Genomic DNA, 27462 nt, shown 5'->3' on the forward strand with positions numbered 1-27462 from the left:
CATTGCACGTTAAAGAACCCCAGGTGGTCGAAATTTCCGAAGCCCTTCGCTACTACGTCCCGCATAGCCTGAGTCTCTTTGGGACGTTAAACACCCATAAACCAAATCATAAATTAAAACTTACGCCGAGGTAAACAAACCTACTCGCACTCTAAAGAAAAGACGTCCGAGGGTCAGGGGCCGATTTATTTTTAACACTTGGGGGTACTGGTTGGGGAGGGGGTCTCATTTCAGCCATGTATTTCTTTGAGATTTTTCGCCCACAAAAATAAGGCTCGCAATTATGTTTGTAAAATTTTTCGTTTCGCTAGTTAGTGAAGGGGGATGGGGGGGGGGGGGGGGGAGGGACCGGCCACGCCGAAATGCCCTGGGGCTTCTTCCACTGCCTCGCCGAGTAGAGCTCGCATTGCCTCGATCGACTGCTTGTACTGTTTTCCAGTATCGGGCACATCGCGCTTTCCACTCGCGTTCTTTTCACACCGGCAGCACCACCTAGTGGCGGGCCGCAGCCGCATGAAGACGGGCCGGCCGCTCAACGCTGCGCCACTTCAGGATTGGGCCTTCGCTCTATCACAGCGCTAGCTTTTACAGGACAGTTTTCCCTCGTTCGCGTCTACCTCGCAGCCCTCACGAGTCCGCGAACACTGCAGGCAGGCACAGGCGGAGAAGTTGGGGCAGAGTGCGTGCGCCGCAGCGAGAAGAAGAAGCGCCAGGGACTCCAGCAAAAGTGAACAAATAAAGGCTGCCGGTTGGGCTACAGGTTGGTGTGGCTTACTCAGCGAAGAGCTGTCATAGAGATCTAGGCTTGGGTATCTTCTTTCGCTGTTGTTGGGCTTTGTGGCGAAAGCTACATTGGCCACGAACTCGCAGTTTCGCTATGCTCGCACTCCCACCGTGGTCGCACCGCACCACGTGACCAACCGCGTGACCAGCCACTGCGCTGCGCCGCCGGCAGCTGTGTCGAGGCTGGGAATCGAACCAGGGCATTTGGCGTTTGAGGCGGAGACGGTGACACTGCGTCACGACGGCTCAAGGTTTCATGATGAGCGCACGGGTTTCATATATTAACTCTTCCGAACCAGATGTCGCCGCGCTTTCGCTACGTATAAATAGCTTCCCGCTGCAAAAAAAGTGTAAACAAAGAATCAGAACACCAGGAGGAGGCGGCTCTAGGCTTGGCGGAGGGGTTCGGCGCCGGAGCTCAGAGCGACGCAGCGGCGCTGCAGCAGAAGCGCCGGAGCGACGGCTATATAGGGTGCCGCTACAGGCTGGTGAGCATAATAAAACCTACGCGCTGAGGTGGCCGGCAGTCCCGAAATATAGACGTGCTAGGTGAGTGGCGCTAACATTCGTGCCAGGGAGGAAGCGGAACAACGGCGTCTAGAAGTTGGTGCCCGTGACGCGGCTCGTAAGAGAGAGGCAAAAGCGCGGAGGCGTCAAAGAGCCGAAGGTGCACTGTTGGGACCGTCAGAGCAGGTTACGCATTCGCAAAACGAACCGCAGCGCAACGCAAAAGGAACTGAAGAGCGCAAACAGCGCTGATCGGCCTCAGTACCGCAGGTCTAATCGCCCTTTAAGTTTCATGCTCAAGCGGTCGAGCCAAGGGCTGGAGTGAAGGCTTCTTTAGAGTGTGCGTCATCTGTCTCTCGTGGCTCCTCTTTCGGTAGACAGCGCTCTTGTCGAGGCGCTCGCGCTTGAAGCACCTTCTTTGCGCCACTTCGCTCCAAAGGGAACTCTGGCGGCAGGACGCGGCCGTGTGTTCTGCTTGGGCAGCGCATCGCCGACCAGTTGTGAGAGCGAAGCGGCTCACGAGATGTGCTGGACAAACGGGCATCCGTGCACCTGTCTGCGATGGACGTTATGCAGAGCCTGCAGTAAGGAACAGCCGTCTTTATGGGTGGCTTCTTCTTCTCTGTCTTCGCACCTATTCGCAATTTCATGGATTCTGTGTTCGGATTCCACTGTCGGTGCGGTGTCTTGTACCCTGTCACTGCAGTTCACACACACACACACACACGCACGCACAATTGCACTATTGTGTTGGAAATCGTCTCCTTTTATTTTTATATTTTCTTTTATCTGAGTTTCGTTCTGACGCTGTCGATGTTGAAGCGTCGCTCTGCTTTGGCACCTTCCTGCGCTATAGTTTCTTGCGGCGTTTTCCACGTATACACGGAAACTAAATCTCTATGGCGTTCCTGTATACCTCCCTTCCAGCGCCCCTGGCATAGCGTGTGAGCTTAAACAACGAGATCAACTTCTCGACCGGCTGGCTCTTCGGGCAGAGGCAGAGCGGAGTAGAAAATTAGGCAGACAAGAGAGAAGATGTGAGAGTGAACAAACGTTTATTTAAACGACCAGTGTCTGTGTCCGCGTTCATGAACTGGGCTTTGAAATCACAACGCCGTCGGTTATTGTTTTTTCGCAGTTGTTCTTTCCGCTTCGTCTTAATTTTTTTTTTCTGAGTAACGAGCGTTGATGCGGCAAGAAAGCAAAAAAGAACAACAGAAGAACGGCTTAAACCAGCGCTGGCTTCATTGTGCAGGGCAGGAACAGAGAGAAGCGACGGTGATGCTTTGAGAACTCGAAATAAAGAATTGCCCTTCGGTTGCGCGGAATTCTCTACGTCACTGCGCCCTTTCCCGAAACATCCCTCTCGATGTCGTCGTAGTAGACTTCGTTTCACTTTCTGTGTTCATATGTGCTCTCTTTCTTTTTTTTTTTATAAGTCGGAGGTTGGCCGTAGTGTATAGGTTCAATAGCTTAGTGGCCGTTGCTTTCGGCGGTTTTAGTGTAGTTCGTTTGCTTTACACCGTTCCTTAGCATAACACTATAGTCTGCCAGACGTAACCAAGTTTGTATATATATTACGACAGCAAACCGTCGAGCAAAACGAGACATAAATAAGTAGAGCTGCGATTTGCCGAACCCCTACCGACTAGCTCCCTTTTAATACATGCGCTTAAGCTACAAGCCCCACGACAGGGAGATTCTGAGAACAAAGATCGAGCTTAAGCTTCAAAATGCCGGCGTTCCGAGAAAATATGGCGTCGCCAGCAGTACATTGTACACTTTTATATTACAGCGTACGGGGCTGGAGAACCAAGGTATATTAGACTCGCTCGAATTTAGGGTACGCTGGCCGGCCGTTTCTCAGAACTTTGTTTCAACGTGTGCTCTACAATACAGTAGAGTCATTGTTTGCCGTTTACAGAAGCTCGATGCTGCTGTTTATTTTTGTTTGCTTTCAGTATGTATTGAACTTTAATTCCTGCTCTGGAACCCGCGAGGCAGCCCTTTCGTGGTGTGGGTGTTGTCTTTATTGGTGGTTGCGTTCTGGTGCATCCGCCTGCGAGATGTTGAAGGGTTGAAATGCGGGCCAGTTGGCTCATAGTAACTTGAAAAAAACCACTCACAAAATACCAGGTACAAGAGAAGGAGTGTTTACGCCACAACGACTGGACTATCAACTGAGATTTATTAGACAAAACATAGTCCCAGCAAGGCGAGCAGAGCATGCGCAACAGCCGCATCACAACTCACAGCGCATAGGGCACACAAGATACGCATCTACCGTGACCGGCCTAAAAAAGCGAATTCCTTCTCGAGTAAGCGCACCGAGGTTGTGCTAATGCAATTTTGGCCTGACAAACTGATGTGGTATACTTTCAAGATTTCTCGCTCTTGCTTTCCCTTGCCTCTACCAAGAATCACTACATTGCTGAACAGTGGATAACACCCACATTCATTGCAATGGCGAGGAAAGTTGGCACCGTCGTCACCGTCATTGTCACTGTCATTGTTGCGCATGCTGTGCTGGCCTTGGTGGGACTATGTTTTGTCTAATAAGTCTCAGTTGACAATCCAGTCGTTGTGGCGTGAACACTTCTTCTCTTGTTCCTTGTCTTTTGTGACCGTTTTTTTTTTTTTCAAGTTGCGAAATGTTGTTTATGGCGCATGAGCTCTGCATACTTCATCTACGTCGTCATCGGCCATCTTGCGTTCCGTGCACGACAGAGGCCTCCGCTCTAAACGTATAATTAGTCCCGTCCTGCGATGTTCTTTTTATTTCTCGAAACGCCCTCGCTAATGAAGGCCCTCCGCCAGCGGCAACCACCCTGCCCTGGCAATTTTCCTAAGCGGCTTCCCTTTGCTGCTCGGATAGGGACCACTCGGAATCTGTTGCGCGCATTTCATGTCCACGTGACACATTAGTTGTTAAATATAGCAGCAACCCGGTCGAAAAACACAATAGTTAGTAATAATAATAATAATAATAATAATAATAATAATAATAATAATAATAATAATAATAATAATAATAATAATAATAATAATTGGGTTTGGGGGAAAGGAAATGGCGCAGTATCTGTCTCATATATCGGCGCACACCTGAACCGCGCCGTAAGGGAAGGTGGAAAGGAGGGAGTGAAAGAAGAAAGAGCTGCCGTAGTGGAGGGCTCCGGAATAATTTCGACCACCTGGGGATCTTTAACGTGCGGTGACATCGCTCAGCACACGGGCGCCTTTTGTGTTTCGCCTCCATCGAAACGCAGCCGCCTGGTCGTGTTCGCGGCGGCTGCGTCTTTATGCAGCAAAACGCGAAGGCGCCCGTGTGAGAAAGGTTTCTGTCATCACAACAGATTTACTGTAATGTTTTTTGGTCAGGAACTTGTAGTAAAATCTAAAAATTTTGCATTACAAAAGTATTTTTGTGTAGTTAGTAACGAAATGTACCACAGAATTACAGACTACAGAAAAACTACAGTATGCTATAGAAAAATACTACATGCAACAGAAAAATCTGTCGTTGCGACAAACATAAAGACATTCATCGTATTTTTGACATGGTTCTATCGTTTTTTTTTTCCTGCTGGGATTGGTTAAAGCTTATTGCTTTTACGTAGTTATTTGATCTCAATGTGGAGTGAGGCTTCGAAAACGGTTTGCGAAGATTGGCTGTGGAGCAGTTGTAATAAAGCCTATCGCTGCTAAATTTGCTAGCAATCTTCTTAATAGATTCAGCTTCCATTAGCGCTCAGAACTGCATTGAAATCTTTTCTAGTATTTTTATTTTCATATTTTACATTGATGTATCTTTTTTTTAAACTACTAAATGCAGAGTGCTGAAAGTTTGCTTGAGAATTGAAACTTTTGTTCCACACAACTGTATCAAGCGTATACGCGCGTTTAACAAAAAAAGAACTACGTTTATTCTTTCTTGATGCAGTAAAATTTTCGCAAATGAATAGTATTTTTTTATCCATAGAAACAGGAATGAACTTAGGCTTTTGACTATGGTACCTCTGATGTAAACAGATTAATTGAAATCCGGGGAGTATGTTGTTTGCTACTCCTAATGGTTCTTGAGAAAAATGTACTCACACCTCTACAGATACTGTTCTGAAAAAAAAAATGCAGGCAATGAGTTTGAAAACCTGCACTTTTTTGCTGGATGTGACCACAAAAAATCATTAAAAACAATTTTTGAAGGCCTGAGTAGCCAGGTGTAATATATCTTCTGAAGGTTATAAAAATTCTCTGCAAAATGGAATTTTTTATATATTTTTGACAATCTCATCCTACCTTATGCGTTAAGGCTTTCTTCTGACCGTTTATAATGGCTAATAGTAGTTCTACCCGCCACGGTGGCTTAGTGCCTTTCGCGTTCGACTTGATCCCGAGGTCGCAGGATCTAATACTTGCAGTGACGGCCGCATTTCGATGGACGCGAAACGCAAAAGACGCCCCTGTTCTGTGCAATGTCAGCGCACGGTAAAGAACCTCATTTACCGTAAATAAATCCCTCCTCTACGGCACCCGTCAAACCACATTTGTTGCTTCAGGACTTTAAACCGTATGTTTATTATTTAGTAGTTCTCTATTAAGCTGCACAGTTTGCCTAGAGCTAAGGACAATATGCCTGTTTGTCCCAAAATGTTGCATCATTAATTTAACTGCACGTGTTCTGCTTGATTCATTTAAATTTCTACTGCTCTTGCCATATCAAACCATCTTTCACACCTTCCACCCCCAAAACGGGACTCAACCTACTGTTCAATCAGTCACTCGTATCCGCACGTCCTCCGACCAAGCGAACGACAGCACAACAAGCCTTTTCGCATCCCACATGGTTTTCATATTTGGCCAAAGCATAACTATCCGCTTCCACCGTATATCCTGAAGCCGCCGCGGTGGTTCAGTGGTTATGGCGCTCGGCTGCTGACCCAAAAGACGCCGGCTCGAACTCGGCCGCGGCGGTCGAATTTCGATGGAGGCGAAATTCTAGAGGCCCGTGTACTGTGCGATGTTAGTGCACGTTAAAGAACCCAGGGGGTCGAAACCTCCGGAACCCTTCACTGCGGTGTCCCTCATAGACTCGCTTTGCGAGGTTAAACTTCATAAAACTAAAACCGTACATCTTCTGCATTTGGTCCATCTTACTAGCTCTAATCGTGTTCGGTTTCTCTTTGCTGCGTTAGCACTATAGCCCTAATTTCGCGAAAATGTTGCTGGCTCTGTGTGTGAAGCCTGCAACCACTGCACACTTCCACCCACCAGAAGGATTCCGCTGGTGGGTGGAAAAAGCGCCGGCGAAATCGAAATCAGAGATGAAATAGGAAGGCGATTATTATCAAAGCGAAAATGTAAAATCGAAATGTACATCCAAGATACTGCCAAAGCAGATTTTTTATTCATCACATCGTGTAATCACCCCTCAAATTTTCTTTAATGCGTTGGCATTAGAATCCCCACCATGAAGAAGAGGCGGCGTCCTGCGGTGTAGTGTAGTGTAGCGTTCACCACCTGCCACCCGGCGCGTTTGGCAGGTGGTAAAGTGCAGAGAGGAGGCCACCCTCTCCACTTGCTTGAGATGGAAGCGAGAGGCCTGGAGACGGCTGCCACATGTAGGAAGAACCCAGGGGGTGGCTACCGTGGGCGTAGGATCTTGTGTCACGTGCGGAGGAATGCGCAAGTTGAGGGTGATTGCCATGGGAACAACCGGGCGGGTGACTACCGTGGAAGGTGGAGGGCCACTCAGCCAATGCAAACCAGCTTTCGATGATTACTGCGTTAAGCCTGCAACCTTAGGTCTTCAAGCAAGGAAAAGACTTTATGCTAACGCAATGTCATCCGATAATGATAATTAAGCGTCTCTGTAATTTTCTGGACTTCACGCACTGTCTCTCTCTGCCGCCGCAGTGGCTGAGTGGTTATGACGCTCGGCTGCTGACCCGAAAGACGCGGGTTCGATCCTGGCCGCGGCGGTGGAATTTCGATAGAGGCGATATTCTAGAGTCCTGTGCACTGTGCGATGTCAGTGCACGTTAAGAACTACAGGTGGTCGAAATTTCCGGAGCCCTTCACTACGGCATCCCTCATAGCCTGAGTCGTTTTGGGACGTTAAACCCATATAAACCAACTCTCTCTCTCTTTGTTTTGCCTCCCCCTGTGTGTAGGGTAGCCAGTCGGACATTGTACCTCTTAAACTCCCTTTTCCCCCTTGCTTTCAATTCTTCTGTCTCTCCTTTTTATGACTCAATCCGTGATGAGCGGTTTGGTTTTGGTTTTATGGGGTTTACAGTCACAAAGCGACTCGGGCCATGAGCGGCGCCGTAGTAGAAGGCTCCGGATAATTTCGACCACCTGGGGTTCTTTAGCGGGCACTGACATCGAACAGTACACTGGCATCTAGCATTTCGCCTCCATCGAAATGAGACCGCCGCGGCCGGGATCGAACCCGCGTCTTCCAGGTCCGCAGCCGAGAGTGCCATAAGCACTGTGTCACCACGGCGGCTGCATGAGCGATGGGCTCCCGGCCCATTTATAACATTGTGTCAGTTATGCATAATATGCTTTCCTATATATAGTACTGCCATACTGCTCAAGAAACAGCGTTTCTGCCGCACAGAGCTGGCATTCAGGAAATGCGATAACTTCGGCAGTGGTTAAGACTCACTCTCCTAACTACAACACCGAATACCCTAAACGCGGCTAACCATCCCGCGGTATCCCCATTTCCCCACGGCCAAGGCGCGCGGGAAAGCGCTCCGGGACTCTCATCCTCTCCAGGCTGGGAGCGTGTCTGAGCTCCGGCGCGCAGAACCCCCCGCCGGGGCGAAATGAGTCCGCCCCGAACGCCGCCAATCGATACCGGGAGAGGCTCTCTGCCCGGCCACCGCTGCCTCTGCCACCGTCTCCAAAGGGTCCGCGACGCCTTTTGTCGCGAGCACGCGCGCTCACCGGGAAACCCCCATCCGCGCTGTTCCCGTCTCCGCCGCCGAAGTAGACGGGAGCCGCACGCCACAACAGCTGAGCCGCCATGCGGGAACGCGGGCGCGCTTGATGCTCGGGCTGCCAGTGGCTTGCAGTGCATCCGTCCCGGCCACCGGCACCGCAACAAGAACCCGCGTGTGCGTTCGACGTCTGGGGTTTGGCCGGCCTCCTCCTCGTCTTCGACTTCGGCTCGCCGCCGCTGGCTCCCTGTGTGTGTTTATGCTTGCGGCTAGGTGGCCGGAACGTCCCGACGTGACGGGAATGGCCAAGTGCCGGAAGCTTTCCTTCGTCGACTGGACTGCGACCGCGCCCTGAACCCGAGGTCCTTCTTTGCCGCGCACAGTGGCTGCTGCTCGTTCGTTGTTTTTGTCCGCCCCGGGCGGCGGTGTTTCTCTCGGGAGTGGCTCGTGGAAAGCGCGCCGGACGCAACACGTGAGTCGATCGTGACGAGGGCCGCCTCTCGCTGCTGCAGGAGAGCACGAATTTCAGTCGTACGTGTGAGTGCTTTGTTCGACTGGTCGTTCGGGCATGCCTCCGGCGCATTGGCATTGCGATTCGTAGTGTCCATTCTCTAGCCGTGTGCATCCTCTTTTGCGCTAGCTAGGCTGCGGGTAGTTACCAAGCGCGTTTACTTAAAGCACGCCGAATAAGGGGTAAAGAAGCCACGACGGCGTGTTTTTCTGTAACATTTTCCTACATTTAGTTTATGCATTGCAAATGATAAAGAAATCGTTTCTCCTTCTGTCACAAGGAACAAAACTAGTGAGATAAAAGAATGTGAATAGGCCTTTTGCCTGTTAGGGAAGGCTGGATTAAGTTTAGCGTAGTTGAACGCACTCTATATTATTACATTTCCATAGCGTCTTTCACTGGCGGCAAAACCGGGGCATTAATTGCGAAACGTGTACTGCAATTCGGGACGCTGACACAAGTAAGGCACAGCGCTCTGCAAGAAAGTGCAGTATCGCTGTGGCCTCGGTGATTTCCTGGTCGACGTCCGGAGGCAAGCTTCCATTGTCCGGTGTTCTGTTGTCGTTGCTAGAGGCACCGAGACACGCCCCACGTGTCCTCCAGCCTTTGTCCCAAGCAGGGAGATCGACACTAAGGAAATTTCGCCAGCCGGAATCCGTAGGTCTTTGCAATCACAGGCGCCTCATTGCCCCTCGGGCAAAGACTGCCACGTGGAAGCAATTTGTTGCCAGAGGTTAGCGCTCCGCTCAGTTCGCATGTGGACTGAGATCTGAGTCAGTCACGCTGGCCCTCCGGGCATCCACATTGCAGGACTGTCGTCTCGATTTCAGTTTATGGGTCCGTGCAGTCGACCAGTGCCTCTGCCACAAGTACTTAAACACTTTCCCATTCCGTGTGTCAGCCGGGGGAGTGTATTTTATACTTAACTAAAGGTGTCACTGCTCCGAAGTTCGTCTCACGCGTAAGCTTCGCTGGATATTAGTTTCGCTGCTCCGATTAAGAGGTGTCTTGGGTTTAGGTACGGACACTTTGGGAAACCGCACGTTTTGTAAGCACTTTCTCTGCTCCCCAAGTGCGCGTTCAAAATTTGCTTGGTCTCTCACTTGGCCTTGCGGACCAACTGCAATACTATGAAATCAGCGCGGATTGACGAGGAGTGAATGAGTACTTCTCGTTATCTGACGATGAATGAGGTCAGTATACGACCATCGTCGCTTCAATGTAGCTTCTGCTGGGCCCCTTGTTGTTGCTCGAACTTACTTCAGCTTCAAGAACGAAGGTTGTGGCGCGCTTACCAGTGAACTAACCTTTTACTCTTACTCCCTAGGTTGCTTGATGAAATGTGGCCGGGTAAACATGCCTTTTAAGAACTGCTGTTCCCGATTCGGTCATTGCAGGTGTAGGAAGTAGGTAGTAAAGACTAAAATTGGAGGCGCCTTGTGCGATACCATGACTAAAGGAAACTTTCCTCCTGCGTATGTGGAAGGTAGCTGTGCTCTGTCATTTATCATATTTCCGCGTGTACGCGATGGCTGCACCCTGTCTACGTTTGTATAGACCAGTTTTGGCAGCAACGTGTGCTGAATGCTTTTCAGCTGAACCGCATGAAAATTGCTACACAGTGACGTGATCCCCACCCATTTGTGGGGATCAAAAACATTCTCCGTTCGGAGACATACGGGCTCAGGCTGTAATACTTCAGTCGTTTCATGGTTGTGACAACCTTCTGTTCTTTAGGATCAGTAAGCATCATTGAAGATAACAAGCTCACAAGCTAGTCCTTTCAATTTGGTGAAATAGAGACAGATGTGCTCCATCTTTGTCACAGGCGGCTGTGTCATCCGATTCGATGGCGCAGGTTTATGTCAGTGTCTTATGTGCGTTGTTGTTGGCAAAACAGGAAAGGCGCTAGCACATTCGGGGAGCTCTTTGACAGCTCTTTACGTGTGACGTTATAACTTGTTTACAATTTTTTTGCTGTTCGAATGTTGCTTTTTCAACTATAACCCCTGAAGAGCTTCAACATCACTGGCGCTTGGTCTTGCCTGGGCATCGTTCTGTACGTCGAGTTTGAAATTGAAAGTTAAGCATTCAGAGGTTAGTACTATTAAAAAAGGTTAGTTACCCTGAAAGAAAATTAACAGCGGAGGTTTTTGCTCAAAGTGAACTTTGCGTGGCCCGTGTTTTTTGATGACTTTACTAAGCATTTATCTTTAAAAGTCGCGTGATGGTGTTTTTCGCTTAAGCCTGAAAGTACGCGCTTACTTAACTACCACCAGTGCTCGATTTTACCTAGCTTATTTGCTTGAATGACAGTTGCTTTTTGACGGATCCCTTGCTAAGGTTCATTCATCGCCTCTGACTGTCATTTTCGTCAAAAAAACTACTAGACTTTCGCTCGTCGCTTCTGCAACATTAACGAGGTAAAAGCCCCCAACGCGAAGTTTGCCTTACGTCCCAAATTCCCTGAAGTCACAAAGGAGGCGCCTCTAATTAAGCACTGATTAAGCGCTCATAGCGAGCTCAGCTCCGCAGGCTTAGGAACTTCCACCGAAAAACAGGCTTCATTCTACAGCGTGGTGTTTTTCACGTTTCGCCGTTGTTTTTATATACCACGTTTTTTTACGCCTTGTCTTACGCGTTTCCATTTTATGAACGCAACGACCAACTCAACTTCCTTCACATGCACGTGCCTGTCACCGCGAACTTCGTCATTCCCGCTTCTTTCGTCAGGTGTTTCTACGTCACCTTTTTGTGCGCGCTCTTTCTGCCCGTGCTTTTGCTACGCCTGTTCGAGTGTTTGCAACGAGTGGTCATTGTGAACAATTCCCTGCCACGCGACAAGCACCCTGAACTGCCCCGAAAGAAAATGCGCATCCTGCCGTGAATCAAGCGTCTTGGATCTAGCGAGATGCATCGGTCCAGGCGTTACGACTGCTACAGCAGGTGAGTTGCATATCTACAGCACGTTTGACACTTGAATGCGTCAGCATTTGACTCATCTGGAAGAACTCGCTTCACGCAGTCGTCGCGTCTTTTCTCGCTTTTCACGGTTTATGTTTTCCCGCAAAGAAGTGGCCACACTCGAAGATCCTTTTTTCACGTCCTTGTTTGTGCCGCAACCGCTGTCGTTCTCAGTGAAGGGCTATATTTACGTAAGAAATACCAGAGTCTTTAAGGTCAAAGAAAACTTAAAATAATGGCAATATTTTCCGTGGTTTTGTTTACAAGAAATTATTCGCAATCAAACCGGAATTAGTGCCTAAAATTCCGCGCAGCAACCGCCTTACGTTTATTGTCAAGTTTATCGCATATTGAAGGTTCGTCCATACTTCTGCCACGTAGATTTGTTTAAACATTCATTTTTTTCCTCGTTCAGCGACTTGTTGATACCTGATAGTGATGAAATCCGCATCTAAGTATTAGTGTCACCAGAGGAAGTGGTTTGCATGCAACACTATGGATTTGTTTTGTGATGTTTTGTGCCGCCCGCTGCAATGTCCGGGGTGGTGCTGCGGTGTGTGGTAAAAATAAAGAATAAAAATAGAAAGAAGAAATTAACACAGCCAGAGTTTTGTATGGGAGATAGTTATTTGAGATAAGCGGCTCGTGGTTGTCGTTTGTTCTATTTTCATCGCAATTAGCTCCTGGGTAAAATATTTCCTCAATTGATTTTATTCTCCACCGTCGACGAAACCGTAATGAAAGGGAATACTAACATTCCCCATTTGTTTTACTTGGTCGCAGACCGTTCGGCTTGTTTAGCAGATCCACTGTAAACACGAGCACTCCTGTATTCCTCTCCTGTAAAAGGGGACTGAGCTGCCCTCTAGTGCACACCCTCTAATAAAAGACAGTGCACTAGAGGACAGCTTACTCCCCTTTTTTACTCCTTCCTGTTTCGAGTGTATATCCAAACGGGTGCCTCAACTCTGCCTTCACTTACAGACGGTTGGGCTCTGAACCTTATTTCACGTAACTGAGACGCTACCTGCGAGATGTGCCGATGCCTGCAAAGCGAGCTCTGCGTCTATTGCCTCTACCTTCTCGGGGTGTGGCACTTTTGGCTAAAGCATGATGGAGGTTCTCGCAGCGGCCAGAGTATGGTTCCTGTTTCATTTTGGATGACACTTGTTGCACTAATATGCTGTGTAGGGGGTCTGTGTTTGCGCGCATGGTCAGCGGAGGCCATGCTCCGGTCAAAGAGCACGTAGGCGCTCATGATTCCGTAATGGAGCAACGTAAGCGGTCACGCAGAGTAAGCTATTCCATGGGACAACTGATAAATTCATCCGACAGGTCTGCTCACATTGAGGCGCGCAAAATCACCATGATTGCTTCCCTTGGTGGAAGCCCTTGGCGCCGTCTTAGCTCCGCCCTCTCGTCGTATATCTCCGGTCACCATTTCCCGAATGCCTCGAACGCAATCACCTTCACGCTGGCACCAAAGTTCGGTGCGTGCGCAAGCGAAGCACCCTTCCTAAACCGGCGATATCGCCGCTTACGCATTCAGCTCGGGAATTGCGATGCAGGAGCTCTCTCGCAATGCTCGCGGGATTTCACGCGTGTCCGCCTCGCGCGCCAAACCACCCGTCTTCACTTTTGCGTCCTCGGCGACCCTGCTGTCATTGGAGAAGCAGACCGCGCTTTCAAGCGCGCCATCCTCTCACTTTTTTCTTATTCTTCGTCTCTACGAAGCTTCGCATATGCGCCATGGGTTGTTTACGTTGCCAGCTGAGCCGTATTTACATATGTCACAGCGTTCGTCGGCCTCTCGCTTTCGGAGAAGGCTCCTGTTTAGTTGTACGCCTGTAAGAAACACGCGAGCGATGTATTAAATCAAATACCAGCCCGGACTGGTGGTTTGAGCGGCTCGTCCCTCCTTTTATCATATTTTGCGGACAGCGCTTCGCACTGCTCATGAAGGCAAAAGGCCTCTCCGGTCCGATTGCCCATCCATCCAGGCTATCTCGTTCGACAGCCGCCAGAGGCCATTTGCACCCAGCTCTTTCCACCCCCTTCCTTTTCCTCTTTCCACGGTCGTCCTCCTGTACAATGTCTCCTCCTGTGTGTCGGTGGCTTATGGTGCGTAAAAGGCGTCTCGTTACAGCGGCCAAGGCCCGACTATATCCCACCCTCGAAGAAGGGCCGGGCGGCTTCTGACGCGAGCGCGCTTTCGTCGCATCACTAATGCATGAACGGCTGCCGCTGTCGCTGAATATTGTAATGCGCGTTTCTGGGCTGCCCGCTATTGCCTCTTTTGGCCCGTGTCGGCCCCCGCCTGCTCCTTGTCTCGGTGTGCACCTCGGGGGCCGCCGCGGCCGTGCAAAGTTGGCGCGCTATCCGTGACACATGTAGCTCTCGGGCCGTCCACGTGTTTGTATGCGTTCCGCCTTCTTTCGACTGGCGACTGAACAAATGTCGAGCTTCTAGCCGGCGGGCAGCTTGCATTCTGGGCGCATCGCCAAGGCACGCTGTTTGCTGTGGTGATGGACAGGCTGTACCCATGTCTTCTGTCTGCGCCAGACCAGATGCCCAGTGTCACCAGTACTTATTTCTTTCCGGTGCGTATTCGCGAGGATTAGCGCGGCTGCACAGGGCAGCCCTTGTTTTTTTCTATTTATTTTTACCCTGCGGGTCCAAGGCGCATCTTCCCTCGGTGTCGCCTCTGTCCAGCTGTGTCCACAAGGATTGACTGAGTACCGCGCACGGCGGCAGTACGGACTGTCATCAACGACTAGCAGGGCAGCAGGGGAGGTTCCTTGACGCTCTGGAGCATTTTTATAGCGAAATTTATTGCCCCAGGGCATCAACGATGGGTGAAGGTGTGATGAATGATCTAAATGAATGGGAAAAGGTTAGCTGATTTGATGAAGTCCAGTAGAGAACGATGGTACGGTCCCTGCGTCCCTGTGAGGCATTTCCCTCTGAGTAAGAGCCATGCATTGTCTTGTGCGTCCGTGCCAAAGAACGTCCGATGTCTCCGTCGCCTCTGTCGCAGGCTGCTAGGCCCTGACGTAGAGCTTCGCTTAAGAGAACGTGATATAGACAAAAAGCGCTCAAAAATGACGGAAGACATAAAAAAGACGTTCAATGAGGTCAACTTTTTGAGCATTTTTTTCCATCCTTGTCATGCCCTAAACCCTACCGTTTGAAAGAGCGTACGTACCTGCTTCATTTCAATGCTACCAGCGCTCTCTGTGTTTAAATAATTCCGGCTTTGAAAGGCAGAAACTTGACAGTAGATTATAGACGGGGCAGTAGTTTTGTCTTGACGTCTACTCTGATTACTATGTTCATATTCGACGTGCGCATAGATTCAGTTAGAAAACGGCACGTCGTACTTCAGGTCCAGTATCGGTGCCTTGAGTCGCTGGTCCTGGACGCAACAAACCGGTAGTCTCGCGTTAAAGTTGTGCATAGTGGCTGTCTGGATAGCCACGTCGTGTGTGGCTTAATTGTCAGGTGACGTTTGCGACGTGCCTGCCTGACCGAGGACGCAGCTTTCGATCAGTTCCAGTGCCATTTCCCTCTGGACGTCGTATTGAGAACGCTCGACAAAATTATCTGTACAAGAAAGCTCTCCAAGTCCTTTCATTAAATCGTAAAACGTTACTTCAGTTTTTATGCCGAATCTAGTTAAACAAAATAGCCTCTTTGTGCGGATGTGTGTAAATAACGCTGTTAGCAATAGGAACACTCTGAGCGAATCACGAAATTAACTTAACCGAGCACAAGGGAAGAATGGAGCGAGCGTATTTTTTAGGCTGAAGAAAAATACAGCAGGAAAGTTTTCCAGTTGGAGCTAAATGAATATCTGTGGAAGCGCCTTCTGTCCTGCACTGCATTTAACAAGGCTGATGCTGATGACGCAGTCCTGCAGTAATGTGACCGTCAAGTCTTTAGTGCGCTAGCACTCAATCCCACTTTCACGGAAAAATTCGTTTGTTTTTCTCGTCCTTCTGGCATGTGGCAAACCTGCCCACCGGGTTGTACGAAACCTGCCACTTTAATCACATGGCTATATCGTGCGCAACAAGGCATAACGACGACAAACAACGCCAAACGAAGATAAACAATGCAAATAATGGCCACACAGTGCTAGCGCACCTAATTCGCATTTGGCCTAGCCACGCAAATCGACAATGATTTGTCGCAGTAGTCACCAAATTTTACATGTATGTTCCGGCGTCCTCAGGAGAAAATAAATTAATTTCAACCGGTTGCAGGGCTGCTCTGAAGTGTGGAGCACTCGGAAGAAAATTGCAACCCTGGCGAACGTCAGAAAATCAAGAGACTGCAAGAGCCACTAGGTTAAAAGAAGCAAGACTATTTCTCATGCGACCCTTTCCGTCTTTCGACGGGGCCAGAAGTTCGAAGAAATATTCCTTCAGTGTAAAAAAAAAAAATTGCCAAAGAGGTTGGTCGTTGCTGGCATTGCGGTTCTCTGTAGGAAGCTATTTGTCTCAGTACCACAGGACAGATGTCAACAGAGCCATTCGCTACAGACGCAGCGCCAGCGAAACAGTGTTTATATACAAAAAGTTACAATGCTTGCGCGCCCAGAATAGAGAGAAGCAAAGAGAAACGAAACTTTGATGCATACAGTGTTGCCAGAAGTTCACCCCTACACGCGGCAGTCACCCTGTGGGTGAGTCAAAAGGCCGTCGTCCCTCCACTTTCCCCGCTTCCGCATCGCGACCCAGTTTCTTCCGGGAAAGGCTGCTCCTTTGCGCGGCTTCTTGCTTTATTTATTTTTTGTTCGCTTCCCGCGGCGCTGCAGTTCCTCATCTCTTGTCATTCATGGCCATGCGGCGCCGAAAAAGCGCGCCAGCGAGACATCAAAACGGCGCCCGAACCGTAGGCAAAATAAAAACAAGAAAAGGAGAACGAATAGCCGATGACAACAGCGCGTCCGTCGAGAGTGGAATGATCTCTCCAGCGGTCGCTTCGGGTCACCGGCTGCTGGCATGACACAAGTACACAGACGCAGCCGAAAGGGGGGATATGGCTCGGGGCGGGCGCGTTCGGGAATCTTGGGGATGGCGTTGGGGAGGCAGGGAGAGGACGCGCCGCCGCAGTCCTCCCGCCGGCGTCGTCATCGGGCTTGCCTAGCTGGATCGCTTTATCTCGGGCGACCAGAGTTGGGCCGTCGCCGCCTTTCCTCCAGGCTGCCCGCTTTATGGAGTGCGTTGCCATCGTGTCATAGCACGCGGTTTTTCGGCGAAACTTTGGCGCCAGCGCCTCGCACTCCCGGATTGGGTCCGGTCGATTGCTATCTCCCTTTGCCGTCTCTCGACTGCGGTTTTTGTCTTTATATTTTTGTCGTCTTTGAGGACATTTCTCGTTCGGCGTATGGCGAGCACTGGCATCAGGCCGTTCCTTAAAGCTGTGACCAGGTTGTATGCGTCATCCTTGCAAGGGCTCCTTTTTCTCACCCTCTCGGCTTCAGGCGCGTCGTCCGGCTGTGGTGCCTGTGGTGATAGCCATTGTATACGAACTCTCACCTCCTTTATAAGTTTGTCTCCTTTTTAGCGCTATACCGACGCCATTTAACGCATCGTTCCGACTCCGGCTGTCAGGAACATGCTCCAAAGAACAAAGCCAGACATAAAAAAAAAACCTGCGCTATTACCAAACAAATGTGCGCAGAGGATATTGCAGTTTTTTTCCTCGAAACTTAGTCTCGCAACGACGTGTAGACGCTGTTTTATTGCCAAAAGGCACGCAGTTACTTTGCTCGTGCAGTATGACGCGTCAACTTCCCAGTAGAAAAAAAAAGACGACAGAACTGTTTCAAAAACGCGACAAAATGTTTTGTAGTTTTTGCGTGACGACAGATTTTTCTGTTTAGTAGTATTTTTCTGTGCTACTTTTCTTTACTCTGTAGTTCTGTATTACTCTTCTGGAGTAACTACGCAGAATTCGGTTGTTACTGCAAGTTCTTGGTCAAAAACGTTACAGAAAGTCTGTTGTGACGACAGAAACTTTTCTGTTGTGTTTTTCGACTGGTTGTGGACACGTCGTAGAAAGCCGAAGGCAGCCAAATACTGCGATGTGGCAGCCGTCATGTATTATCATCATCATCAGCCTGACTACACTCGCTGCAGGGCCAAGGCCTTTCCCATGTCTCTGCAATTAACCCTGTCGTTAGCCAGCTGCGGCCACCGTATCCCCGTAAACTTCTCAATCTCATCCGCCAACCGAACCTTCTGGCGCCCCCTGCTACGCTTGCCTTCTCTTGGAAACCACTCCGTTACCCTCAAGGACCAGCGGTTATCTTGCCTTCGCATATAAGACGTCCTAGTTCGCTACGCCTTTCTGGCGATGCTTCCCATACTTACATCTACTGTCTACAACGAGATATAGCAGGGATTTTTTTTTTCATCCTCTAACCCGCGTTCCACAAATTATTGTCCAATACTCTCCGCTGTCGTACGGGGGGGGGGGGGGGGGGGAGAGGTGGGGGGGGGGGGGGGGGTCGTCGTCCTCGCGACTGAACGGAACGCCAAAATGTGCGAGCAAGGACCACTCGTTGCGGTTTGGCTCCGCGGCCCCGCAATCTCGAGGCTACAGTCTGCGCTCACGGTTCCCGCTGAGCGGTCGTAAAGCGCCTCGTACTATATAACGACCGCCGAGCGCGCGCGCGCGAGCGCATTATAACGAGACAACGCGGGCGGTCGCCACCGCCGCGTTTACGGGTCAGGCTCGACGGGATGCAAAGCAACGTGCCGTTTATCTGCCCGCTCTTTTGTCTTTTTTCATGTTTCTTTTTTTTTCTGGTCCTTCACGCGGTGAAGAAGCGGCCGCTCTCGATAACTACGGAGGCTTTGGAAAAATGTACAAAGAGAAGCTCCCTGGAAATAAAATTTGATTTCCTTCCTATGCCTATCATGGTGTATCTTCCTGGGGTCCGTGGTGGACCCGGGGCCCATTTCGGAAACCACGACAGCGGCCCGCCCGTGTTGCCTTGGCTACGACGAGCAGTGTGTGGGGTCGTTGATGGCGTGTGGAGGATACACGGAAGCAACAGATTCGGGATGCACGCTGAAATCTGGCCAGCAAAGCGTTTCCTGTGCATGATCCCGGGACGGATGTAAATACGCAACAAACAAGTAGTTTTAATTGCACAATGGCAAAAGAAGGGTACATGTAGCGGGGAGACATGCTTCGCATGTATGAGCGAGCTGCTTACAAGTACTCATGTAGTCAGGGACAACTGACTCCTTCTCTTATTTTGCATATTGCTGGAATGCAGTGCACAAATTGTGAGGATTATGAATTGTTTCATTGCCTGCTACCTTGGCGACGTTTTTCTCCAACCCTTTCGAGCAAAAATTTTTCTCTTGTCTTTTTTCTTTCTGTTCTCTCTGTTCATGTATTTTTCGCACTGCCCACTCATTCCCAAGGCCTAAGACTATAATCCGGCAGCATTGTGTAATTAGATAAATGAATTCAATGTCACTCTTGGTTATTTCTATACGCAAAGTTATTTCGTTTTTTTCACTTTATTTTATTGACAACATTATTTTGATTCGCATTTATTTCAGCACTGTCTCGTTCAGATTTTGGTCATCACATTAAGCTCATAAGCCTAGAATTTGTCTGAAGAGAAATTGGCCTAGAGCCGAGCGCGGTGAACGCAACTAGGTAAACTGACCCATCATCATCATCATCATCATCATCTGCCTGACTACGCTCGCTGCAGAGTAAAGCGGCCAGACTACCCCGCGAACTTCTTGATCTCATCCGCCCACCTAAATTTCTGCCGGCCCCCTGCTACGCGTGCCTTCCTTTGGAATCCACTTTGGAATCATATGCCCTGGCCAAGCCCATTTCTTCCTCTTGATGTCATTAACCCGCCTTTGTTCCCTCACCCACTGTGCCCGCTTCCGGTCTCTTAACGTTACACCTATCATTGTTGTTTCCGTAGCTCGCTGCTTCAGCTGAACCCTTTTCGTTAGCCTCCACGTTTCTGCCCCGTTGTTGGGCACTGGCCAGATACAGCTGTTGTACACTTTTCTCTTGAAAGATATTGGTAAACTGCCATTCATGATCTGAGAGAACCTGCCATATGCTCTCCACCTCATTCTTATTCTTATAGTTATTTCCCTCTCGTGATCCGGATCTGCTCTCAATACCTGCCCTATAGGTGACCCATGGGACTAATTGCATCCCTAAGGTGTCGCTGATGGCTCTTTGCGGTTAATCGCGTGACTAATGACTACAGCAACGTAGTTAGTCCCTAAGCGACTAATCCCTGCAGCTGTTTGTCCGTTATGTCTAAGAATGCACCTTGTCCGTATTAAGACGTGCAGTCGAGCGCATCCTTTTCGAAGATTAATGCACAATTGTGGAAACGTCATCACTACAGCAGCAATCGCTCGACGTCTCACGCATCGAAAGGGGTGTGGAAAGAAGCCTGTATGACAGGTGTTTCAGGGAGAGCTTTCAAAAATAGGTTTTTGGGGTAAAAATACGGCTTTTGCGTAATAGTAATAAAAGTGTTTGCAGACACCGGATAGCCGGTGAATTGTCTTAATTACTAAGCTGTTTAGCTAATTTATGATCATTGACTTTTAAGTATCACAGCTGGGCAACTGGTTGGAATAGGAGATCTTGTAGCCTGCCGTTAGCAACAGCCGTATCAGTTTTTTCGTATTTCGAAAACGCGATTACCCTTGGCGCTGTGGCTCGACAAAATTTGGCTTTTCTGACTAGTTGCATGCACTGAAAAGGTTGCTTTGCCTGCGTGCTTTTCGAAAGCGCATGCATTTTGACACGATGTAGCCAAATTTTGTAGAGCCTCAGCGCCGAGTATAATTGCGTTTTCGGAATTGGAAAAACTGATATGACTATTACTAACGACCGGCTACAAATCTGTAATTGCAACTAGGCGCCTTACTCGTAATATTTAAAAAGTTAATTATTAAAAATTAGTAATTAAGCTTACTACTTGATAAAATTCACCGGCTTTCCGATCTCCGCCAACACTGATAGTACTATTCCGCAAAAGCCACATTTTTACCCCAAGAAGCCTATCTTTAAGAGTCTTCTCTGAAACACCTGGTATGTCTCAAATACGCCGACACATGCAAGCGACGCGCCAGCTGTCTGTTGCCAGATCAGGCAGCAGCTGCTTGGTAAAAAGGAGAAGCAACCCAATCTGATTGGCCAAACCAAATTGAGGCGCTCCCCTGGTCCTCCAGTCTTCCCCCTTTCGGCTTGCCTTTCCTGGAAAACGTTGACCAACGATTGGATTTGCACGGGAAGGTGCTTGGCGCCGGAGTGTTCTGCGTGTGTTTCTTCGCCCTTTCTTTTTACTTTATTTCTTATACGCTCGCGATCGCTGACGCATTGATTTTAGCCTGAGCGCTGTGCGCCGTTCCGTCATTGTGATTCCATGTAGCCGCCAGAGTCCCTCCGTTCTTCTCTTCTGCTCCCCGCGTCCTCTGCTATCCGCGCTGTCGTCTGCTTTCTGCTTCTTCTGCTCGCTCCGTTGGCTTTTCTACTGCGGCTCCCCCCTGCGGGGAACAGAATCTAATAAAGCGTGCGCCGCCGTCTCCCGATGATCGTAATAGGCTTCCGCCTTCTCTTTTCTATATTCACGCCACCCTCGTGTCCTTATCATAGCCCCCGCCCCCCCCCCTTCTTTGAATTTGTCGCCGCCAGCGCCCGCAGTCATTGTCTCCGAAGGAGCTTTCGCAAACCCGACGTTGATTCCTGCGTTGACTTCCGTAACTCAGTTGTCTTCTGCTCCCGCGCACAGTGCTGAGCGTACGTCCTGTCGTCGCCGCTGTGCGGCGCTGTCGTCTGCGCTGAAAATGTAACCTAATAAACCGCCCTGCCTTCAGCTTGTCTCTTAGAGGCTTACGCGAGATCCCCCTTATATGCAAGGCGACATTTCGAGTTTGGTGGTTCCTCTTTCCTTTCGAGGCGGTCTTCGCCTTTCTTTTGTTTTTTTCTTGTTGTTATTGTACTTTTATCGCAAAGTGCACGTTCTTTGACGTGTGATAGGCTTTTCGATGCGCGCTGAATGGAACGGCTTTTCATATTTAAAGCCTATCTGAGCGCGTTCCTCATTTTTACCGTTTTGTTCTATCGCTTTAGTCTTTTCTACTATTTATTAATTTTTGCGCCATCTCTCTACGCTATAAAGTCTCATTTTTGCTTACTCTGCGCTGGCTTAAAGAAATGCGATTTACTCCTCGTAGCAGGTGGTTGCACGCCACCATTTTGTTGGCGTTCTGAAATGCCGCTATGTTTATGCGTAACTATTTGCAGTATAACAGCCTTCTTGTTTGTTTGGTTCTTGCTATCTGTGTGATCTTTATAAGCGATGTTACCAAACGGCATTTTCGAATGAAACATTTGCTTCCGGGTGAAGGCGCTTTCAAAGATTCCGCAAACTTTTGTGAACTAGCCTCTCACTGCCTCCGGATTCGTTCATTCGATCGATTGCCATCATTATCGATGTCACTGTCCTCCGCTGTTCCTCCATGGTGCCATTTCATTCGTTGGAGAGCGCCTTTTCTGAAATATTTTTTTAAATTTCAATTTATTCCACATCATTACAGAGGTCGCGAGCACATGCAGACATAAAGCTGGAGAACACGTAGCTTGACGGCGTGGGTGACTTTGATAAATCATGTGTGGGCACTCATATAAGCGGTATAGTTGGCACTGATAAAAGCAGCATTGCGTTTAACAGGTTCAGTACAGAACATAAATTCTTATATGGTTTAGAAAACTTGACAATTCTTTTGGCAATAACAGTGACTGGGAATTACAATGCTATTGATATCAAAGCTCTGAGTAACAGTGCAAGAAAAATAAAGGCATGATAATGTAAAAATAAAAAGACTAATTCACAATAATTCGATCACATGCTATAAATGCGGTTTTTGCGATTTTTAGGTTGCTAGACTATGCGGTTGCGAAACCGAATACTGGCGAAGGAGGCTTAATTGTGCTTAGATATTGCTTGACGAGGAACTGAACCACAAATATGTGACTGTGGCAGCTAAAGATTTTCCAGGTGCTTTCGAGTACGGGAGAGGTCTTTATAGGACCACATATCTGTGCCGCGAATATGTTGACGGATGCTATTACTTGGCATTTATCCAAAGCGTCGCTACGCTGGAGCAGTAGCCGGGGCTGAAGTGCAAGGCTTGTCGCCGCCAGCAGTGGCCAGCAGCAGCCTGAACCTCAACACAGCTACTGTGTATCTTACCTGGAGGCCTCTTACTGATAGCCGCCCTTCGGACACAGTGCTTGTGTGGCCCGTCGCGATTAGCAGATTTCCGGGAGAGATTGTGCCCATTCGAGCACCGTGTAACTGCTCTCTTGCCGGTGTGAGCTGGGAGATTGACAAGCGCAGCAAAATTCTTCCGGTCTCTTCCATCCAATAATTGTATCAGGCGCCGCTAAATCTTATCGGCCCAGTTACTGGCAGTCGCGTACTTACAATCCGCTCGCGCGCGGCAAGTCCATAGAAAAGAAAGCCCGCGGAGTGTCGCTTTGTGATGTCCAGCCGCCTCTGCTTTCGAGTAGTGCCTCCCACAACTCGTGCCACTTGCAGTGGAAAGCCGTCAAGAGTTCTCCATTTCGCTACCTGTCGGGATGTGCTCAGAGGGGAGGACGCCATGGAATAACATTGCGCTTCTGCAGAGCGGCACTACGCGTTGTCGCATCCACACGCACCCAGCTTGCGTATAGGTAAGCGCATCTTGATGGGCGGAGCGGGGGTGTACAGAAACTGTTCCGTATTTGCCGGCTTTGCGATTTGACCTCAGACCTGCGGGGATGCCCTAGCATAAGATTGCATGTCACCGAAGGCTTACGATGAGTGATCCAAGGACCTGCATATTTTATATCGGACTTGGTTTTTTTTCTCTCTTGTATGTGAAGGCTGTCTGTAGATATCGAGCTTAAAAATGTTGTATGTTCTGTGTCAAGAATTGTGACAAGGCAAAATTTAAATCAAGGCAGGCGACCCGCATGAAATTTCGCAGTCCTGTTTCGTTGCTTTGTTCTCTTGAGACGGGGCAAGTCCTCAGTACCGGAGTTTCTTCTGGAGCTAGAATTTTACTCTAAAAATCTGCGACAGATGTTAGCATGTTAAGGCGACAGCAAGGTTATACCATGTTCACGGTTGTTCTTTTTTCACAAATAGCAGCGCTTCCTGCTCTGTATCCACTAGAAAGCGTTCACGAATTTGTTTTTCTTTTTCTCGCTATAACAGCCCATGGCGCAGATGTTGTCAGCCCCATTCGCGCTGATGCTTTCCGTCGTTCGACGTTGCCTGTGTTCGCATCTGGCTTATGTAGTACGCAATGCGAGTGTATATGCGCGTAGGCTTAGTTTCTTGTACCGCTGGTTTGCAGATTTCCGCTTTTGTTTGCCTGCATGCCATCTCGTTCTCGGTGCGCGCCTGCACTCGGTTTCCATTTTCTGGGCGCTAAGATTTTTTTTCCATACGCTTATCGATGTAAATAAATCCCGAGAACAACCGATACAATTTTAATGTTTTGACATGCACATGAAACCAATATGCGAAATGAAAGCTCAGTATACGTAGTTGGGAACTTTTTGTTGCTCTGGCATTTCTTTTGGTATATCCGGAAGAATGCTAACAAAATTTATTTATTGATTGATTGATTGATTGATTGATTGGTTGATTGATTTAATTTACCCTTCTTTCCTCACTGAGTTCGAGAGTCATTAAAAAGACAATAAGAGAGCTGGTTGGGAAAGGCAAAAAGTGACTGCTGTCCTTCGCTGTGACAATTGGAAAGTGATCGATGGCAGCATTGGCTGCGAGCCACGAAAGTGTTCTTTTTTTTTTCATTTTGCTTCAACAGGCATTGTTCTTCTGATTACATTGAGTGGGGTACGCTTCAGGCTTTTATTGCGCTTTGTTTAGGCGGCTGCGCCATAGTCAGGAATGTTCGTTCTACGAGAAAAAAAAATGGTGTCATCGGTCTGGTATTTGGGGCAAGACGTATGCTGAGGAAATAAATGTTCCACAAAGGCCATAAATCATACACGAGGCTCACGCATGTGGCTGGGTTACGTGCAGTCATAGGCGTTCAGCTAACTTTAGGTTAATGCAGTGCACTCTAGTGAATGAATATCTTACACGCTACTTCGGAGTTCTTTCCCCATCTGTAATCACCGAAGAAAGTGAAGTGGATTTTCTTTCTCCTTCGACCAAAAGAGTATTTAGCCGAAAGCATCTCACGAAAATCGACAGCTGATCTGCATAGGATCAATCCGCGCGCCTCGGTGCGAACGTCTAACCCTCTCACTAGCCTGCAATCTTTCAGTGCCTTGCGATTTATTGATTCCGGCCTGGACATCGTGCCGAGAGTTCTTTGAACTTTTGACCTCCGCCATCACGCCTTAATTTTTGCTGTTTACCACGCTTCCCGTACAAGGCTACGCATTTTCATTTTATGTTATTATTTATCACTCCAGAGCGCTTAGCAACAGTGTTGGCGTGGTGAAAAATGACAGCGGTAAAGCTTCAGCCAAGAACAACAACAATATCGGCAAGAACAATATCGCAGAGCGTTTACATATCTGCAGTCTAGATTTTTACACTGGCTTCGACATCGTTCTTTTTTTGGTATATACGTTCCTGGCGAAAGATTTTAGGCTCTTTCCTTGTGCTTTTCTGTGGCGTTTGTGATGGCGCGTGGGCCGAGCCATCAAAAACAAAAATGAACAGAGAAAGGCGGTCTCGAGTTTTTCTCAGGTGCGGTGATTATCATTTTTTCTCGAGCTCTGTATACGAGCGCTCCGTGGACGGACGGGCCATAAATCTTTTGCGAGCGTAACGCCTTTTGCCGTCTCATTTTTTTTTGTCGCCTGAAATTTATTTTGGTTATGATATCGAGTGTATCTCGGCTCCTTATGACAGCGCACACTTATCACGGACGTTTTTTCGCCCGAGTTTAGTGCTCTCTGTTGACTACCCGCTGACGTATATTATTAGCATTCGTTGCGAAACTCGCATTACGGCATTTTTCGCGCTTTGAAACAGGGAGAAGAATGCACCTGAGGCCATTTAAACACTATTTTACGCTCTGACGCGCTCCGCTTTCGCGCTTGCCGTTTATCATAAAAATCCCCGAAACGCACCAGTAGGCGGCGCGGCGCCCGCAGACTTCGGATGGCAGCTTATTTTTAACTCATTAAGCGGACACTAGTATGCATACACTGTTAGATTCCTAAAATTGAACGGAGCCTGTGGTCCACCTTGATTAACTCACTTGCAAAAGACTGAATAAACTGGGGCCGCATTTTGTTGCCCCTCTTGTTCCCCTACTCGTTCTTTAGGTGTATACTGGCTATCGGTGGTTGGGACATGTGACGTCATGGCTGACGTCGCAGGTCCCCTTATACACGAACAAGCATTTGCACGCGGTGGCCGCCTGCTGTGTCGTATGAGGGGCTGTCGAATTGCGAGGCAGTGGAATAATTACTTTCGAATAGAGCGCTCGCAAAGCACGGCCCCCGTTATTATCAGTATAGATTGCTAGGTTTTCGGCGTAGCTTATTAAATGAAAAATGGCAGCTGCCGTGTCGTCCACTACTCAGCCCATTTTGTGCTCCAAAGGCGTGGGCTGAACACCTAGCGAGAATAGACTTGCGCCAGCTCGGCTAAATTACCGTTCTTCCTTCGAACATGCCGGCGCGTTTCTCTCGAGCAAATGATCGCCTGTGCGTCACTTGCGTGGAGTTAGCACCGAAGCGCTACAGTATCGGTCTGTTGTCTGCGCATACATTTAATTAGTTCTGTCCTAGTGCACATCTGTCGGGAGTAGACCACAGTGAAGCGGACGGCGACGGCAATCTGTATGACCACAATGTACAATCGAAGTGACCGTTGTGCATAGTATGAAACAATTTCAATTAACCCCAGACAGCAGTAGTAATGAGTAGAATAAAGCGAATAAAATGAACTATACGAGTATCTACTCTCTAAACATAAATACGCCTATACGGGAGTAGAAAATGGTGTAAGCTGTCCTCTAGAGCAAAGGTTTATAGCAAATAGAGTGTGCTAGAGGGCAGCTTACTCCCTTTCTTACTCCTTTCTGTTTGGAGTGCAAGAAGAATAGACGCCATGCTTGTTCCAGGTACCGTGCTGAGCAGGCTGCAGCTTTAGTATGAGCTGCAGTTGTAAGTTGTGGCTGTGGTTCTTTTAACGGCGTCTGGCGGCCGGGCGCCTTTGCAGATTGTCGAAGGTTGACGTGCTGTAAGACCTAACGTGCGAACGCGGATACGGTCACTAATGTGGCACTAATGATTGCCACTAATGATCGCCACTAAATGCAAGTCCACATTTTTTACACTCGGCTCTGAGGCTTCTCTCACCGGCGACGCGCGCTTTTTTTTTCACGTTACGACGTCTCGCATCGCTGACACCGCGTAATAATGAGCGCGCGCTGTGCTCCCATAGACGTCGTGTGTTTTGCTTTTCGTCGCTAACTCATAATGGAGATTAGTTGCACAAGCGGGGGCCTGTAGATTTTCCTTACAGAGTGATCGGCACAACTTTTTGCCGTCATCCATAATATCTTCGGACTCGCAGTTGACAAAACATGCGCCGAAGCTGATATCTTTTTTTTTTTTTGCGGGGTGTAACCTCACAAAGCGACTCAGGCTATGAGAGACGACGCAGTGGAGAGCTCCGGATAATTTCGA

The 27462-nt window shown here is 48.7% G+C and overlaps 1 protein-coding gene across 6 annotated transcripts in view; it reads left to right on the forward strand.

Annotated features, from left to right (window-relative positions):
- The window catches only part of sick (sickie), a 959410-nt gene that overhangs the window by 762528 nt on the left and 169420 nt on the right, over positions 1-27462 (forward strand). The gene's annotated exons all lie outside the window — the stretch shown is intronic.

Source organism: Amblyomma americanum, chromosome 8 (genome assembly GCF_052857255.1).
Source record: "Amblyomma americanum isolate KBUSLIRL-KWMA chromosome 8, ASM5285725v1, whole genome shotgun sequence".
Classification (NCBI taxonomy): domain Eukaryota; kingdom Metazoa; phylum Arthropoda; class Arachnida; order Ixodida; family Ixodidae; genus Amblyomma; species Amblyomma americanum.